The sequence below is a fragment of the Schistocerca americana genome, chromosome X (genome assembly GCF_021461395.2).
Source record: "Schistocerca americana isolate TAMUIC-IGC-003095 chromosome X, iqSchAmer2.1, whole genome shotgun sequence".
NCBI classification, from domain to species: domain Eukaryota; kingdom Metazoa; phylum Arthropoda; class Insecta; order Orthoptera; family Acrididae; genus Schistocerca; species Schistocerca americana.
In genome coordinates this window covers 838,658,690-838,678,037 of record NC_060130.1, presented here as the reverse complement: position 1 = coordinate 838,678,037, position 19,348 = coordinate 838,658,690, and the positions used below count along the sequence as shown (strand labels likewise).

Below are 19,348 nucleotides of genomic sequence, written 5' to 3'. Positions count from 1 at the left end.
CTAACTTTTCTAAACTGCAATGCATTATCGAAATGACCATTTTAATTTGATTTCCCTCTTGAAGCCATTTTGTGTCATGCACAAAATAAAAAGCAAGGAAGCTACAAATTACACAGTGTCGTATTGGAAGTCAGTTCTGAAAGCTGGCGAGATCTGTAGAAATTGAATAGGAGTCCCTAACCGTTCTTTCCACCAATCTGTCGTCTTCTACAGTTGTTTCCCCGGCGCGAAGACAGTTCGTTGGTCGTGGGATCTTCTTCGGCGGAGGCTGCTATGCTGTCATCTCGGACTTGAGCCTGTGTGTGTGTGTGTGAGATGCCACTTGCTCTGGTAAGTCTCTGTATTTACAGAGGGCAAGATCTGCAGTACTGACAATGATGACTGGTGACACCTCTCATTCATCATCATCATCTTGGACAGTTTCCAGCCACTGGCTGGGTCTGTCGGGAACACAAGCCTCTCCATCGTGTTCTGTCTTTCCACCATTCCCCCTCTTCCTCCTTCGTCCAGTTCTCTCCTCTTCTCATCACACATTCCTTCACTCCCTTCACCCATCTATCTCTTGGTCTTCCTCTGGGCCTCTTCCCCTCCAGTTGCAGATCAAACATCGTCTTTGGAATTCTTCCCTCATCCATTCTCTTCATGTGTCCATACCACTGCAGTCCTGATTTTTCTATCCTGTCCTGTACTGGTTCCTCCTTTAGTCTTTCCCTCACATACATATTTCGCAATCTGTCTCGTCTTGTTACACTCAACCTGCTCCTCTGGAACTTCATTTCACTAGCCTGTATTCTACTTCTGTCGCTTTTGTGCATTACCCATGTCTCACTTCCGTATGCCAATATGGGGACAAAGTAGGTTCGGTAAATAATTCCCTTGGATTTCTGTGGCACCTCCTTGCTCCAAATAAGCCCCCTAATGCATTTGTAGAGCTGCTCTGCTTTTCTGCACCTTTCATTTATTTCCATCGCGTTTCCCCCCTTACTTTCAATCATGCTTCCCACGTACTTGAAGTTCTCTACCACTTGTAGTTTTTCCCCTCCACAAGTTATATCCACATTTGGCCTATTCTTCTTCCTTGTTGTGACAATTATTTCACTTTTCTTTGCAGAAAAATGCATTCCATATTGTGCTGCCGTTGCCTCCCATACATCTAACTGCTCTTACACCTCCTTCTTGCAATTTCCCCATAACATCAGGTCATCGGCAAAAAGCACTGCTTTCATTTTATGATCTCCAATTGCATCCGATTCTTGCTGTAGGATTTCATCCATAACAATAATAAACAATAAACGCGAAAGTGCACTTCCCTGTCGCAGCCCATTTTCCAGCTTGAACCATGCAGTACGTTCCCTCCACACTTTCACACAACTCTCACTTCCCTCATACATTTTTCTGACTTTTCGTGTTATCTCCTCATCTATCCCTTTTGCGTTCAGCACATCCCAGAGCTTGTCCCTATAGATACTGTCATACGCCTTCTCAGTATCTAAAAAGGCCATGATTAAGTCCTTCCCGTACTCATAGTGCCTTTCCTGCAGTTGCCTTACCGCAAATATGAGGTCCGTTGTTGATCTTCCCAGTCTGAAACCATACTGCTCCTCTTGCAGTCTACTTTCAATACTGCTTCTTATTCTCTTCTCCAGGACCTTTTCATAGATTTTTCCACAGTGGCATAGCAGGGTGATTCCTCTGTAGTTCTCACCTCTCCTTTTATCCCCTTTCTTGAAGATCGGGACTATAATTCCATTCTTCCAATCCTCAGGAATTCTGTTCTCCTTCCACACCACCCTCAGCACTCTGTATAGCCACTGGGTTCCTACTTCTCCTGCTGCTCGTATCATATCCACTGTTACTTCGTCCCAACCTGGTGCCTTGCCCCATTTCATCCTCCTTATGGCTTCTTCCACTTCATTCCAAGTTAGATCATCAGTTTCCCCACTATTATAATCGTCTGCTGCCTTAGGCTCTCCATCGCTGTTAGTTACCCGCTTGGCGGCATTCAACAGATCTTCAAAGTACTCCTTCCAAATCTTTTTGAACTCATGCATTTCCTCCACAACTCTTCCATTATTATCCATGATGTGACACCTCTCATTAATGTATCAAAAAAAAAAATGGTTCAAATGGCTCTGAGCACTATGGGACTTAACATCTGTGGTCATCAGTCCCCTAGAACTTAGAACTACTTAAACCTAACTAACCTAAGGACATCACACACATCCATGCCCGAGGCAGGATTCGAACCTGCGACCGTAGCAGTCCCGCGGTTCCGGACTGAGCGCCTGAACCGCTAGGCCACCGCGGCCGGCCATTAATGTATCCTGTTTGTTTCTATTCTAAAGTATCACTTTTTACACTGTGTTCTCCAACAATTGACATAGATTTCTTAACAGTTCGGTAACTTTTCCGACAACCTACCGATAAAGAGGACGACATGTTCGTCCGAAACAGAGATACACGTCCGGAATGAAGAACACCCGAAACAGAGTGACTAGCGCAGTCGAAGTACTTCTTCTCCCACGTGGGCCAAAGAGACCCGAAAGTGTCCGAAGCACTTCGATTGTAATATCATTACTCGTATGTTTCTCAAAAGTAGTGAAATTTAATAAACAAAAACCGCAGACTCGTAGGGTAACCATGAGAGATTGTCATACTGAAAACTGGGTTAAATACAGTGACAAGTGTGTAAACAATTAATAAGAGAAGTTAGGCGTTTCGGCGTCTAACACACGAATGTGCTGACCAATCCGAAGCAAGTTCATTACAACTGGTGGACTCTCCCATGGGAATAGCACATACTCTACCATCTGCTGCTTGTACCTCACTCCATTTATGTACCATATGCTACTTCACGTGTATCAAGCTGCATCAAGGCGAGCTTCTAGCAAGATAAAATACTCGCGGCTACAGCTAGGAATATCACACATCCCCTTCCTTCCTTCCTTGATTTCTAAAACTGGCCTGTTCTCGAAGACAACTAATAAGTTTGGAAATGAGAAAATTTTGCCCCATATTTAAGAAAAATTGAAGTTTCCAGTCTCTCTCATTCATGGAGCGTATATAATAATAAAACTTGGCAATTGTTGTTCCTAAAATATCATCCCAGTTAGCCAAAACCATTGACTTACCAATGCTAAATATATTCTTTCTCTTCATAATTCTATCAAAAACCTTAACTAAACACACATTACATCATCAAATTCTTCTTACTACCAAATACAATTAATGATTTTCAGCAAATAGCTGTCCTTTAAATTTATTGTAGTCTTGTTATTCAAGAGTAAACATCGGCACCTGAGCCATTAAATCTCCTCATAAACACTCACTGCACTTACTGATGTTTATAAATGATAGGAACTAAACAATATATGTTATCGGCGTAATGCCGTCCGTCTTTACACAACACACGTTTTTCACCCAATATCAGCTCAGTACCGTCCACTTTCAGCTAATAACACTCAAATTTTTTCATCTAAATTCGTTGCAGTGCCATCCACTTTTTCCTAATAACACTCACTTTCTTTTTACTTATGCCAGCACTAGGCCGTCCATATATGTTCATATAATTCATAAATACTCTAAATTATGTCAACATATAAGTGTCGTTAATAAAAAAAAAAATGGTTCAAATGGCTCTGAGCACTATGGGACTCAACTGCTGTGGTCATCAGTCCCCTAGAACTTAGAACTACTTAAACCTAACTAACCTAAGGACATCACACACATCCATGCCCGAGGCAGGATTCGAACCTGCGACCGTAGCAGTCGCACGGTTCCGGACTGCGCGCCTAGAACCGCGAGACCACCGCGGCCGGCTCGTTAATAAAATTTATGCATAGATGTTACATAGTTTTACAATATACACAATGTTGGATTGAACATAATACAATAATATTTACAAAGTCTTTATTACTGCTATGGTGACTAAAGAGCTTTCATTTGAATTGTCTCCTTGCGGGACTGGTGTTCCTAGCCTTGAATGATAGGTCAGTGCACTCGAGCACCACCTGTTGATATATTGCCATTAAGCAACAGGCGTGACTTATCCCAGAGCGCGCTTACTTTCATTCAAGTTAATAACAGCGCTCGACGCACCGGAATTTACGTCTGTGTATTGAAAACGGAAATGATATGAGAAGGGCTCTTATTTTATACTTAAGGTTTTATTTTCATTTCATCCGATAACTTAACTAGGCATTCAAACAAGATCCACAGGTCTTTTGAGAGAACTGAAGATACCCTAGATCCTGATAACAGAGAAAAATAGCGAAACAAATCCTGTTGATTTAATTCTCTTGTAGCTTATTACAGACTTTGCCGCTCAAACATGTAAACACTACGAATATAAAAAACATTTCTCATGTCCATTATGAATTTGTATCTCAGTACTTACTATTGTCTGTGATATATGTGAGATTCACGTTTTGTGTTCATTAGCTGTGTGAGTAACATTTATGGGTCGTGATACAATTAATAACAATACTTCGGCGGATATACCTCGCTTACTAATCTTTGAATGTGTGGCCAACTCTCACATCGCCTATTACCTTCCTATTTCCTATCATCATATACGAATGGTCTACTTCTATGGTCGATCCAAAACTCTTTCATCATCATTTTAAATGTGGCTGGACTTATCCCAGCCTAAATATATATGTCTTGCAGCGGAAACCTCACCACTGCTTGTAACCACTCGCAAGCCATCTACTAATTGTTGCTAATAAAGTTCAATCTAATCGTCTCAGGATCATTGTGTACTGTTTGTTCTAACTGTGTCCACTTACTTCGTTTGGCGCTGTCCTCTTCCTCTGCGTCAGCTGCAAGCTAGCTAAATAAAGAAATGTAGAAGATTTTTCGCTCTGTATATATGCGTATGTAATTTCTTTGTGTTTCATAACATGTATAAAAAGTTTCTACACGTAGTTTGTAGGATGTTGTGCAGCCTTTATGTATGATGATTTTAGGTCTTATAGCCTAGGTTCTGTACTGCTGCATGTTATCTTTTGTGACACATAAGTACAGTGTATGATCGGTTGCTTAGCTAGTCAGTTTGTACGTCTTTTGTTTCAATTGATCACTTTTCATCTTTCTCTTTCCTTTTCTTCTTATCTTCAATGCAGAAGAAGGATATATGACAGATTTTAGCTCAGAATGATGAAGAGGGAAGAACTAACAGCATGAAAAGATAGGAAGTAAACTGTTAGTTAACTCGGGTACCTGGTAAGCGTCACCAACCTGTTCATGCAAAGAGTGCTATTGCACCCTGAGGTTTCTCGACAGGCAATTTCTGTATGAGTCACGATGGATGCGGCGGTCTGTACGCCACCTGTTTTTATGCCAGCCTTTAGGCACTTGTCTGTTGCCTGAAAGTGCGTCCAGCTGTTCTAACATATACAGGAGGTTATTAACCTCACTCTAGTTGACATGAATTAGTTTCTCCTGTACAGACTGTGGAAACTTACGAACTATTATTTTTACTAGGTCAGTTTCATGTAAAGGATCAGTTAAATACTGGTTCTTTTCCCAGTCTGAAAGAACCCCGTATATTGCAGCCACTGTTTTCAAAGTTCCTAGCTTCAAATATTTCTGTTCGTATACTGTTTTGTGTACTTGTGGACCAGTATTGGTTTAAGAATGCTCTAACGAACTCTTGATATATTTTACATGTGTTACTAGCTGCTGTTCTCCATGATACTGCGTCCCCTTCAAAACGACTGGCTACAAATTTGATTTTCTGCTGTTCTGTCATGTTGTCAGGTATGATGTCCTGAGACTGATGGATGAAGGCAACAGGACGTATTCTACCTTTGCTAGAAAAGTTATGAAATTTGTAAGCATTGGCATTACCGACTACTTCATTAATATGAACAACACCCTTACGCTTTCCCAATTCAACCCAAGTTTCAAGTTTCTGTTCTAACGCAACTTCCACATTACCTATGTTTCTACTCATCTCACTTAGTTGACGTATGTTTTCTACCTTTTGTTCTCTTTCTCACAAACGACCACCGAGAAAAGGTGGCACAGTGGTTAGCGCACTGGACTCGCATTTGGGAGGACGACGGTTCACTCGCCTGATTTAGGTTTTCCGTGATTTCCCTAAATCGCTTTATGTAAATGCTGGGATGGTTCCTTTCTCAGGGCAAGGCCGACTTCCTTCCCCATCGTTCACTAATCCGATGAGACCAATGACCTCACTGTTTGGTCTCTTCCCCCAAATCAATCCAATCGAATTCACAAACGACACTGAATCGTATTTGCACTACCATTACAAACAGATTCTATTCGTGATACTTTACGACTGAGGACTGTATTTTCGTCCTTTAAGTCTACGACCTGTTTGTTTTGCCTTTCATGGGTACCTCTGTAAGTTTTGTTTATTTTACACTGATCCTTACATAATTTAATGACTTCATCACTAACTCACAATACGAAAGTATCTTGAGCTTGCATTTTCCCTACTTAATCGTCAATCTAATGATTAACCGCTTGCTTAGACTTATCTAATTTTTGACCCCATTCTTTACTCTCATGTTCAATTATTTTTTCACAAGCTCCTATTCTACTTTCGTGAGAATCAACTCTGGTCTCTAAATACTTAAACTTACGATTAACTTTTGCTATCTCCTCGTTTGTTGCTTCTATTTTATCATCAAGTAATTTTTGTCCTTTCTGTAATTCATTTGAAACCTTTATTATTTCTTTTTGCCCAGATACTAACTCCATTAACAATTCAAACATAATTTTAGTATTATCTTGTGCAGGTAATGTATCAGCTGATACTGTTTTCCTTATTTTACCAATTTCATCTCTCATGCCCTATAATTGGCTGCCCCTTCCATTTCATTAAAAAAAATTGGAAATTTGTGGTAAGGCCTTATGGGACCCAATTACTGAGGTCATCGGTCTCTAAGCTTACGCACTACTTAATCTAACTTAAACGAACTTACGCTAAGGACAGCACACACCCATGCTCGAGGGAGGCTACCCCGAGCGACCCATTTCATTATCCTGAGGCTGCACTGACTCTTTACTTCTTAGATTGTACTACATTTCACTTCTCCGCGACATTTTGTTATAAAGAAATTATTACGAAATAATTTAACACTATTCTTAAACATCCCTATCGTTGTTAATACTAGCTTCCTTTCGCTAGCTGTAAAGTGATTAGCGTACACGCTACCTACTTCGCGGACGAGATGTTGCTGCTCGCCATATTATTTTTGTGGTGTTGGGTGTCTTCGGCTGCCGCAGTCGACCACAGACGCGTATTCATGCCTTTCGCCGGTCTCTGACGCTGGACTGCAGCTGGTGGAGGATACAGATGCTGCTTCCAAGTCATTCGCCTCGCCTGTTGTACGCTGATCTGCTAACTGCTCCCTGACGCGTTGTTTCTCGTAGCGGTGAAATAAAACGTCATCCCTTTGGAGGGCGCACTCTGATAACTTTAAACTTCGATTTGCGTTTTCACGTTTTCAATTTCAACTACGAGACGCGGATTATCAGCGGCATTTATACACTCCTGGAAATGGAAAAAAGAACACATTGACACGGGTGTGTCAGACCCACCATACTTGCTCCGGACACTGCGAGAGGGCTGTACAAGCAATGATCACACGCACGGCACAGCGGACACACCAGGAACCGCGGTGTTGGCCGTCGAATGGCGCTAGCTGCGCAGCATTTGTGCACCGCCGCCGTCAGTGTCAGCCAGTTTGCCGTGGCATACGGAGCTCCATCGCAGTCTTTAACACTGGTAGCATGCCGCGACAGCGTGGACGTGAACCGTATGTGCAGTTGACGGACTTTGAGCGAGGGCGTATAGTGGGCATGCGGGAGGCCGGGTGGACGTACGGCAGAATTGCTCAACACGTGGGGCGTGAGGTCTCCACAGTACATCGATGTTGTCGCCAGTGGTCGGCGGAAGGTGCACGTGCCCGTCGACCTGGGGCCGGACCGCAGCGACGCACGGATGCACGCCAAGACCGTAGGATCCTACGCAGTGCCGTAGGGGACCGCACCGCTACTTCCCAGCAAATTAGGGACACTGTTGCTTCTGGGGTATCGGCGAGGACCATTCGCAACCGTCTCCATGAAGCTGGGCTACGGTCCCGCACACCGTTAGGCCGTCTTCCGCTCACGCCCCAACATCGTGCAGCCCGCTTCCAGTGGTGTCGCGACAGGCGTGAATGGAGGGACGAATGGAGACGTGTCGTCTTCAGCGATGAGAGTCGCTTCTGCCTTGGTGCCAATGATGGTCGTATGCGTGTTTGGCGCCGTGCAGGTGAGCGCCACAATCAGGACTGCATACGACCGAGGCACACAGGGCTAACACCCGGCATCATGGTGTGGGGAGCGATCTCCTACACTGGCCGTACACCACTGGTGATCGTCGAGGGGACACTGAATAGTGCACGGTACATCCAAACCGTCATCGAACCCATCGTTCTACCATTCCTAGACCGGCAAGGGAACTTGCTGTTCCAACAGGACAATGCACGTCCGCATGTATCCCGTGCCACCCAACGTGCTCTAGAAGGTGTAAGTCAACTACCCTGGCCAGCAAGATCTCCGGATCTGTCCCCCATTGAGCATGTTTGGGACTGGATGAAGCGTCGTCTCACGCGGTCTGCACGTCCAGCACGAACGCTGGTCCAACTGAGGCGCCAGGTGGAAATGGCATGGCAAGCCGTTCCACAGGACTACATCCAGCATCTCTACGATCGTCTCCATGGGAGAATAGCAGCCTGCATTGCTGCGAAAGGTGGATATACACTGTACTAGTGCCGACATTGTGCATGCTCTGTTGCCTGTGTCTATGCGCCTGTGGTTCTGTCAGTGTGATCATGTGATGTATCTGACCCCAGGAATGTGTCACTAAAGTTTCCCCTTCCTGGGACAATGAATTCACGGTGTTCTTATTTCAGTTTCCAGGAGTGTAGATTTTGTTGCCTAACAGTTCAAAGAGACTTACAAAACTTCAAATAGGATATAATTTCACAGTTCACACAGTGTCGCTTTTTATCTTTTTCACTGTTCATACACTACTGATCCGGGCGTTTTATGATAATAATTGCATTTCATTGTTCTCACTATGATTTTCACATCCCACCCGGTTCACAGTTCTCGTTAATAGATAATAGCATCTTCTTTAAATACATGTTACCCACCAAGGATGCCAAGCATAAATTATACATTGTCGCACTGGAAGTAAGATATGGAAGCTGGAGAGATCTGTAGAGATTGAATAAGAGTCCCTAACCGTTCTTTCCATCAACCTGTCGTCTTGTAAAGTAGTGTCCCCACGGCAGAAGACTGCCCGTTGGCCGTGGGATCTTTTTCGGTGGTGGCTGCTATGCTGTCATTTCGCTCTTGAACCTGTGTTTGTGTGGGATTCCACTTGCCCAGGTACAGAGGGCAAGATCTGTAGTGCTGAAAATGATAGTAGGCGACACCTCTCATTAATGTATCCTGTTTGTTTATATTCTAAAATATCACTTTTTGCACTGTCTTCTACAACTGTCGACATAGATTTCTTAATTGTACAGTAACTTTTCTGACAACTTCCGATATAGAGTACGACAAGTCCGTACGAAACAGATATACACGTCCAGATCTGAAGAACACCCGAAACAGAGTGACTAGCGCAGCCGAAGTTCTTCTTCTCCCAGGCACGCCAAAGCAACCCGAAGGTGTCCGAAGCACTTCGGTTGTAATATCATTTTTCTTATGTTTCTCAAAAGTGGCGAAATTTAATAAACAAAAACGGTAGACTCGTAGAGTAACCATGAGAGACTGTCATACTGAAAACTGTGTTAAATACAATTTAAAATATATAAGTAACTAATGAGACAAGTTAGGCGTTTCGGCCGACTAATCCGAAGCAAGTGCAGTACAACTGGCGGACTCTCCCACGGGAATAGCACATACTTGTGCCTCACTCCACTTGTGTACCATATGCTACTTCTCGTGTATCAAGCTGTATCAAGACGAGCTTCTAGCAAGATAAAATACTGGTGGCCACAGCCAGGAATATCACAACGTGTACCTTTATCTGCTTCAAATACACTAACGATGGAGTTAATGTCAGTCTAACAGAAATGATCTCTTTGCGCCATCTACGTCATTCCTGAAGCTATAATTTTTGTCCAGCTGCCATAAATTCAATAAAATTTTATGCTTTTGGGAATCGTCAATGTCCTTTTTCAGAAGTAATTTCTGATATCAGAAATACTAAGTAGGAGTACCATTATAACACCTGAGACCAATAGGGCACTTACTAGGACGATATTTTCTCCACCATTACAGTTACTGAGGTTTTAATTGAGATATGTAACTCGCCCTTCTCTAGAAAAATTCCATCGCAGATGCTGTATTTTGTACTGTTCCATTCACTCACGCTTCCGAGATGGAACTACCAGCATCGACCTCCTTCTTAATGAGACAGTAGTTGCTAATACACACGGATTAACTGACATCACCGTTGTACAAAATATCAGAAGAAATTACTACCCCAATAATCGATGAGACATCTCCGTGCAGAAAGAATAGTACTGGTGATCTCAGAAATTTACCATTACGTCCCTACGCTGCCATAGCATATGCTGTATGACTATAATTGTAGAAGTGCGGCAATACAGTGTGCTGCTTCTCGAAGAGGTCGGCGCCTATAGTAATCCCGGAGCATGACTCGGAAACACTGGACTGCTAAACGAATGCTGCCTCATAAATGCACTGTACAACAGGTGACGTGTCTTCTAGCACAGTTTGTTTAACCATACGCGAACTCCCTGCCGTGGGGCCAAGTTCAGACAACGTCCAGGTATAGCAGCAAGTACAGTGTCCTAACAACTATCTACTACAAAACAGCTCAAGACAGCAAGTCCCTCCGTCGTCTCCACAGAGCACGTCCAATCCTAAGGAGCTCTAAGACAGAAGACAGCAGACGGTCTAAGTTTCTCTATAGCGTCTCTACAGAAAGTCTCGGTTCCCAGCCCCTCTTTAAACGTGGGTGGCGAAACATGCATCTGGAAGCCGCTTTCTTCCATGCCCTTACCAGTCTCCACTTGAATTTTGGTTTTAGCATCGAGGCTTCTGGACTATCTCCCTACTTCATCGACGAAACGTGAACCTACGAATTAGTTACATTTTCCGCAGTAACGCAACGTGCCTAATTTCTCAACATGCCGCGTGGGCGTGTCTCAAATTGTGCGGAATCCACTGTATTGTTTATGGTCGTGACGGCCAGGCACAGGACGCCACCGCGTCTCAGAGCGACTCTCAATCTGCTGCCCCATTTCACTGCCGAATTCTACACAGACGGTCACTGCAGACAGCTTGTCCTCCCCACGGCTACGCAACTCAAGAGCTTTCTGGAAAGAAAACGGCTTGGTATAAGCATACATTCTCATTCCTTCTTACACTGAGCAAGTACAGCATTGCTTCTACCCGATCACCCATAATGCACAAAGAGTATGAATTTTCAAAGTGTACTTGTCGATGTCAGTCACACAGATGCTCCAACAACGAATTACAGCCTATTTGATATCTCCTTGTAGACGCTTCATCGAGTAATTTTTGAGGAAAAGGCTCCATGGAAGGTGCAAACCACTGCCACCTTACAATATCTCCAAACACCCAGTATTTTCGTACTACCATGAGGTGACTCTTATAGTGTCATTTCGAGTAGTACAAAATTTAGCATTCAGTCAATATCTCCTAATCAACAATCAGATCGAGAGCAGAGGAGCAGTTGCGATCCACTCAAAGAACATTCCTTCTTGTGATGCTGCCGCAATTATTAATATTACCGCCATGATTATTATTTATTTTTATTGCCTGGCCGCTCATTTATGCATTGAACACGTTGGCGTGGGACACAACAGCATTACAATACATCCAAATGCAAAATTACAAACGTCATATGAACAAAACGCTTAAATAACTTGACAGTACTTCATCCCGTAAATTAAGTCAAATGGCAGTCAATACTTTTAAGACTTCAGATCCACTCATTCAGTCAGTCATCCATCCGTTACTATTTTTTTACAGTTGGTTGACATGCTTATCCAGTAAATCAGAGACTAAGTAATTAATGTATTTATAAGTTGTCTTTTTTAAAGCAAGTTGGTTCGTCATTATCTATTAAAGCGTGTTTTTACTACAGTTAATATTTTCTTTACGCAATTTACTAAATTTCTGTGTAACTGTGTCTGGAAGTTTTCCTATCCCTGGTGACTGAGTCAGTTTAACAATACATAGATTTTAGGCCTATCTGTGTAAGTCCAGTGCCTGCATATAGTATACACTCGGTAAGTTTCAGTGGTGCAGTAGACGTAAACGGCTTGTGTATGGTATCGACCGTTTTCATTAACTAAGTCATTGCTCGTATTTTATAGCAAAATTGTGTAGTTGAAACAAAGAGCCAAAGAACACAATACTTATATAAAATACATTCAGTTGAAACAAATAACCCGTAAAACGAAAAATATGCAAATACAATTAATTTCATTATATGTGAGAATAGGAAAAATTATACATCTGATATATGAGTAGTAAAATACATTGAAATTATAGGTGTATCGATGATTTTCGTCTGAGTGGGTGTTGTTAAGAGTTTATCTGACACTATAGTTTTTTTGTTCAGCCCTAACGTTATTCATCGATTTGCACTTCACTAGCACCCCAGACTGAATTTCGCTTCCAAGATTTGACTGCAGTTGACGTGGAGACATGTGTGGTACGGGCTGGTCTGTGCCTATGATCGAAATTATCCAAAGTACTGCTTCAAGTAGGCCTTGAGCCTTCAGTTCTTATTGTCAATTTTCATAGATAGCAGATTTCTTCCTCGTCGGTGTGTGATGGAATTCTCATGATGTGCAACAAGGTAAGTAAGTTTGCATTTTTCTTGGCACTCTCACACAGCTGTATTTGTCGAGACAGATTTTTGTTCTAATAGGAAGGGCACATGGGTTTTTGGTGAAAAAGGCAGATAGGATATGGGTCAGCCTACATTTTCTTCCGGTTGACTATGGAATAATGTATATGTCCCTAGATTATGATTCTTCTTGTTTCTGCTGCTCTTGATACTAATTTTAGTGTGCCTATTTTTCTTTCTTCATGTCCTTCTTTTCTTGATTATCCTATTGCAGTTAGGTATGAGACATAGGTCGCTATGAGGTAGGTTATCGCAATGGTTGTGTAAGTTTTTTGTTTCGGAACGCGAGCCATTTTGGTCGAGTCCGTCACTTTTGAGGAGGTGTCAGAATACACTTAAAAGTTAGGCTTGTAGCATTAAAGTCACTCCCTGTATATAAAGGACGCTAAAGGATATTGCTAATGGAGCTCTCGGCGCGGCACTTGTTTCATCCGTTTAGTCGTGACATTTCCTGTTGTGCCTAGCTGTTTATCTGACTTTTGTGTTCTCGCTGTTGAGACCCTGTACAACACGTCACTATTATTCTGGTGCCTTTGTCAAGCCGTCTCCGCCCAAGTCTTTAGCTGGGTGAGCCGCGTTGTGGACCCGTCTGCCCGTTGACAAGCTTACTGTACAGCACAAATACTCAATCTGACACAGAATATTGAGGATGGTTTTGTGCGGGTTCTTGTCACAGATGGAGTATTCGTGGATCACTCCGCAGCTTATGATAGAGTGCAGCACAATATCGTTTTGCCCAAACTATATTAACTAACGAGAGATAATGAATTTACTAGCTTCATAGGAACTCTCCTTCAGCACCGTAGATTCTACGTCGAACTAGACGGGTATGTAAACTAGATAGAGAATCCAAAAAAGCAGTCTGCCCCAAGGTAGCGTGGTAATACCAACCTTGTTTAATAAACTAAAACTCCTCCCGAACAGGCCATGAAGGCCCAACGTTACCGACCGGCCGCCGTGTCATCCTTAGCCCATAAGTGTCACTGGACGCGGATATGGAGGCGCTCGTGGTCAGCACACCGCTCTGCCGGCTCGATGTGTTTCCGAGACCGGAGCCGCTACTTCTCAATCAAGTAGCTCCTCTATTTGCCTCACAAGGGCAGAGTGCACCACGGTTGCCAACAGCGCTCGGCAGACCGGATGGTCACCCATCCAATTCCTAGCCCAGCCCGACAGTGCTTAACTTTGGTGATCTGACGGGAACCGGTGTTACCACTGCGGCAAGGCCGTGGGCCCAACCTTGTTTAGCATCTATGCTAACGATCAACCACAACCTCTTCATACCAAAAGCTATGCTGACGATCTGGCGCTAATATCTCAAGCCAAAGACTTAGTAGAGGGACATCTATCAAATGGACTTCACACGCTCGCGGCATACTACCATAATAACTGCCTGAAATCGAAATCCACTAAAACTCAAGTACGCGCTTTTCATCTACGAAACAAAGACGCCGATAGAATATGAAAAGTCGCATGGAATGGCATGGAGTTGGAGTACTGTTACAATCCAAAATATCTGAGGGTCACGCTTGACCGTGCACTGACATTTGGGAAGCACTGCCTAAATACAAAACAAAAAATATGTGCCCGCAATAACATCATCAGAAAGCTCACAAGTAGCGGATGGGGTGCTCAACCGAAAGTACACACAACATCGTCACTTGCATTATGTTACTCTGCCGCTAGCTACGCCTGCCCTGTTTGGTACAGTTCTTAACATGCTAGGCATGTGAATGTTACCCTCAACGAGACTTGTAGAATAACATTTGGATGCTTGAGAGCAACGCCTACCTACAAACTCTACAGCATGGCGGGGATAAACCCACCATATATAAGGCGAAAGTTACCGTGAATGCAGGGAGAAGCAAAGCGGAACTTAAACGCTGCTCACCCGCTGCATGGACACCAACCTCCGCCAAGCAGGCTAAGATCTGGGAACAGCTTTCTAAAACTTTTCATCAGAGACAATACATCGCCGTCAATGGCATGAAAACACCTGGGGACAACCAGATACGCAGATATCGCATCATGGATCCCAACTTCGGGGGCCCACCTCACCAGGCGAAAACCTGAAGCGGAAAACGTGGAAGTCCCTCAACAGACTAAGAAGTGGCGTGGTAGAACAAAGGATAATATGGCCAAATGGAACTATCTTGGGGACCCATCAACAGTATGCGAATGTGGATACCTACAAACCACCAAGCACCTGTACAACTGTCCTCAGCGCCCACTTTCCTGCACACTGGAGGACCTGCTGTGAGCCAGGGACATCACCGTCCAAGTCCCTAATTTTTTATCTCATTTTTATTTACTATTTGCAGTCTGCTTATATATAACTATTACTATATGGCTCTATATGGCTCACATTGTATCTATATTTCCTTTGTCTGTATTAATTTTATACATTTAGTCTGCTTTTCTCCTTTTTGTGTATTTTTATGCAACGCTTTTGACACGAATAAATAAATAAATCCTTCTCCCATTGGATCTGTGGCGGACGCGGCCTCAGGTAAGCTGGCCCCGGGCGCTGCCATATCTCCCTGATCGAATCAGTCATCTCGTCAGATGTATCCTTACGTTTGTGCCACCTTTGAATATCGTGCCATCCTGCTGCTATGATCTTGTTATCTACACGCACTAACAACTAAAATGTTAATCACTGACACTTTTTTTTACATGAGCTTATACAGGGACACAAACATAATATACAATATTATAACCCGAATAAAGATTCAGTCGATAGCCATGTTATTTAAATTCACCTATTTTAAAAACTCTATTTGTTTGAACAAAAAAATGAATTACACGACATTAGTTTGTTTATATAAGATTAGTTTCTAGTTAGTATTAAGTACATAATAAAATTATTATTTGGGCTGCTCTCCCGTCCCCCGGGTACCAGTCATGTTCAAGATAAATATTCCGATTAGTACAAACTATGTACATTCCACCACCTAGGTCTTTAGCATAGGCTGAATTCCAAAATTCAATGCCATTCGTCCATTTTTTTAAAAAAACGCGCAGGCAGAGTGTCTGTTCTACTCTTATGCTAGTTATATTCTTTTTTGGTAGATATTGAATGCTCGAAAGCATTGACACCCTCTGTATCTTAGCTGTCCGTGGACGTCATGAACATACGAAACAGAACGTGCGACTGTGCACAGATTCTATAACTGTCCTGAAACTTTTCTTCTCATTTATTCCTTGCTTCCAGTGATCATTCCTTCGATGGTGTCACTGGTGCCACCTCTGTTTCTTCATGCTTTTATTATGGCTATAGCTAGTAAATATGACATAGTTGTTGGTACCTGTGGAAATATAAATTATTAGTATTATAAATTGTATATAGATTATAAATTATTAGAGCACCATTGCCACGATCACTCGATTATTACTTCTTACATTGAAGAGGTCCGCTGCTCGTGGTCTCGCGGTAGCGTTCTCGCTTCCCGAGCACGGGGTCCGGGGTACGATTCCCGGCGGGGTCAGGGACTTTTCCTGCCTCGAGATGACTGGGTGTTGTTGTGTCGTCTTCATCATCATCATTCATTCCCATTACGGTCGGAGGAAGGCAATGGCAAACCACCACCACTAGGACCTTGCCTAGTACGGCGGTGCGGATCTCCCGCTTCGTTCCCTACGCTCCATCACCGAGTATGGGACATCATCATCACATTTAAGAGAAATTTTCGGAACTTTTTCTGTGACTACAACTGTTGTAAATCTGTGATACTCGTCTTTATTTAATTTTGCATGATTAAATTACTGCATTTAACGTCCTCACGTTACGTTACAACAATAATACATCCTTGCGGTGCACTCTTACGCCATCGCACAAGTCAGGCCACCTTGTACATCTTCTGCTTCTCAACGACGACTTACAATTTCCATTTACACAATTAACTGTGCGCGTTTACGTCCTTAAGTTGAATAGGTCACCTTTACGTCTTCCTGAATGGAGGCAAACAGCACTATTAACACTCACAGGTGTAATCGCAAACAATACACAAAAAATCACCCACTGGTGAAGCCATAAGCATGTGCAAAACATCTTTACTCATCACGGTCTACTGTTCCGAAGACTGGCAGCTTTAAATGTGAGATAACACCTACTGTTATTGCAACATTGTGGTTGTTGTTGTTGTGGTCTTCAGTCCTGAGACTGGTTTGATGCAGCTCTCCATGCTACTCTATCCTGTGCAAGCTTTTTCATCTCCCAGTACCTACTGCAACCTACATCCTTCTGAATCTGCTTAGTGTATTCATCTCTTGGTCTCCCTCTACGATTTTTACCCTCCACGCTGCCCTCCAATACTAAATTGGTGATCCCTTGATGCCTCAGAACATGTCCTACCAACCGATCCCTTCTTCTGGTCAAGTTGTGCCACAAACTTCTCTTCTCCCCAATCCTATTCAATACTTCCTCATTAGTTATGTGATCTACCCATCTAATCTTCAGCATTCTTCTGTAGCACCACATTTCGAAAGCTTCTATTCTCTTCTTGTCCAAACTATTTATCGTCCATGTTTCACTTCCATACATGGCTACACTCCATACGAATACTTTCAGAAATGACTTCCTGACACTTAAGTCAATACTGGATGTTAACAAATTTCTCTTCTTCAGAAACGCTTTCCTTGCCATTGCCAGTCTACATTTTATGTCCTCTCTACTTCGACCATCATCAGTTATTTTGCTCCCCAAATAGCAAAACTCCTTTACTACTTAAAGTGCCTCATTTCCTAATCTAATTCCCTCAGCATCACCCGACTTAATTAGACTACATTCCATTATCCTTGTTTTGCTTTTGTTGATGTTCATCTTATATCCTCCTTTCAAGACACTGTCCATTCCATTCAACTGCTCTTCCAAGTCCTTTGCTGTCTCTGACAGAATTACAATGTCATCGGCGAACCTCAAAGTTTTTATTTCTTCTCCATGAATTTTAATACCTACTCCGAATTTTTCTTTTGTTTCCTTTACTGCTTGCTCAATATACAGATTGAACAACATCGGGGACAGGCTACAACCCTGTCTTACTCCCTTCCCAACCACTGCTTCCCTTTCATGTCCCTCGACTCTTATAACTGCCATCTGCTTCCTGTACAAATTGTAAATAGCCTTTCGCTCCCTGTATTTTACCCCTGCCACCTTTAGAATTTGAAAGAGAGTATTCCAGTCAACATTGTCAAAAGCTTTCTCTAAGTCTACAAATGCTAGAAACGTAGGTTTGCCTTTCCTTAATCTACCTTCTAAGATAAGTCGTAAGGTCAGTATTGCCTCACGTGTTCCAGTGTTTCTACGGAATCCAAACTGATCTTCCCCGAGGTTGGCTTCTACTAGTTTTTCCATTCGTCTGTAAAGAATTCGTGTTAGTATTTTGCAGCTGTGACTTATTAAGCTGATAGTTCGGTAATTTTCACATCTGTCAACACCTGCTTTCTTTGGGATTGGAATTATTATGTTCTTCTTGAAGTCTGAGGGTATTTCGCCTGTTTCATACATCTTGCTCACCAGATGGTAGAGTTTTGTCAGGACTGGCTCTCCCACGGCCGTCAGTGGTTCCAATGGAATATTGTCTACTCCGGGGGCCTTGTTTCGACTCAAGTCTTTCAGTGCTCTGTCAAACTCTTCACGCAGTATCATATCTCCCATTTCATCTTCATCTACATCCTCTTCCATTTCCATAATACTGTCCTCAAGTACATCGCCCTTGTATAGACCCTCTATATACTCCTTCCACCTTTCTGCTTTCCCTTCTTTGCTTAGAACTGGGTTTCCATCTGTTCTCTTGATATTCATACAAGTCGTTCTCTTATCTCCAAAAGTCTCTTTAATTTTCCTGTAGGCGGTATCTATCTTACCCCTAGTGAGATAGGCCTCTACATCCTTACATTTGTCCTCTAGCCATCCCTGCTTAGCCATTTTGCACTTCCTGTCGATCTCATTTTTGAGACGTTTGTATTCCTTTTTGCCTGTTTCACTTACTGCATTTTTATATTTTCTCCTTTCATCAATTAAATTCAATATTTCTTCTGTTACCCAAGGATTTCTACTAGCCCTCGTCTTTTTACCTACTTGATCCTCTGCTGCCTTCACTACTTCATCCCTCAACGCTACCCATTCTTCTTCTACTGTATTTATTTCCCCCATTCCTGTCAATTGCTCCCTTATGCTCTCCCTGAATCTCTGTACAACCTCTGGTTCTTTTAGTTTATCCAGGTCCCATCTCCTTAAATTCCCACCTTTTTGCAGTTTCTTCAGTTTTAATCTACAGGTCATAACCAATAGATTGTGGTCAGAGTCCACATCTGCCCCTGGAAATGTCTTACAATTTAAAACCTGGTTCCTAAATCTCTGTCTTACCATTATATAATCTATCTGATACCTTTTAGTATCTCCAGGGT

At 42.8% G+C, this 19,348-nt stretch overlaps 1 pseudogene; it reads right to left on the bottom strand.

Moving 5' to 3' along the window:
- Positions 1-14,056: 14,056 nt before the first annotated feature.
- LOC124557118 lies at positions 14,057-14,174 on the bottom strand (annotated as a pseudogene).
- Positions 14,175-19,348: the final 5,174 nt, after the last annotated feature.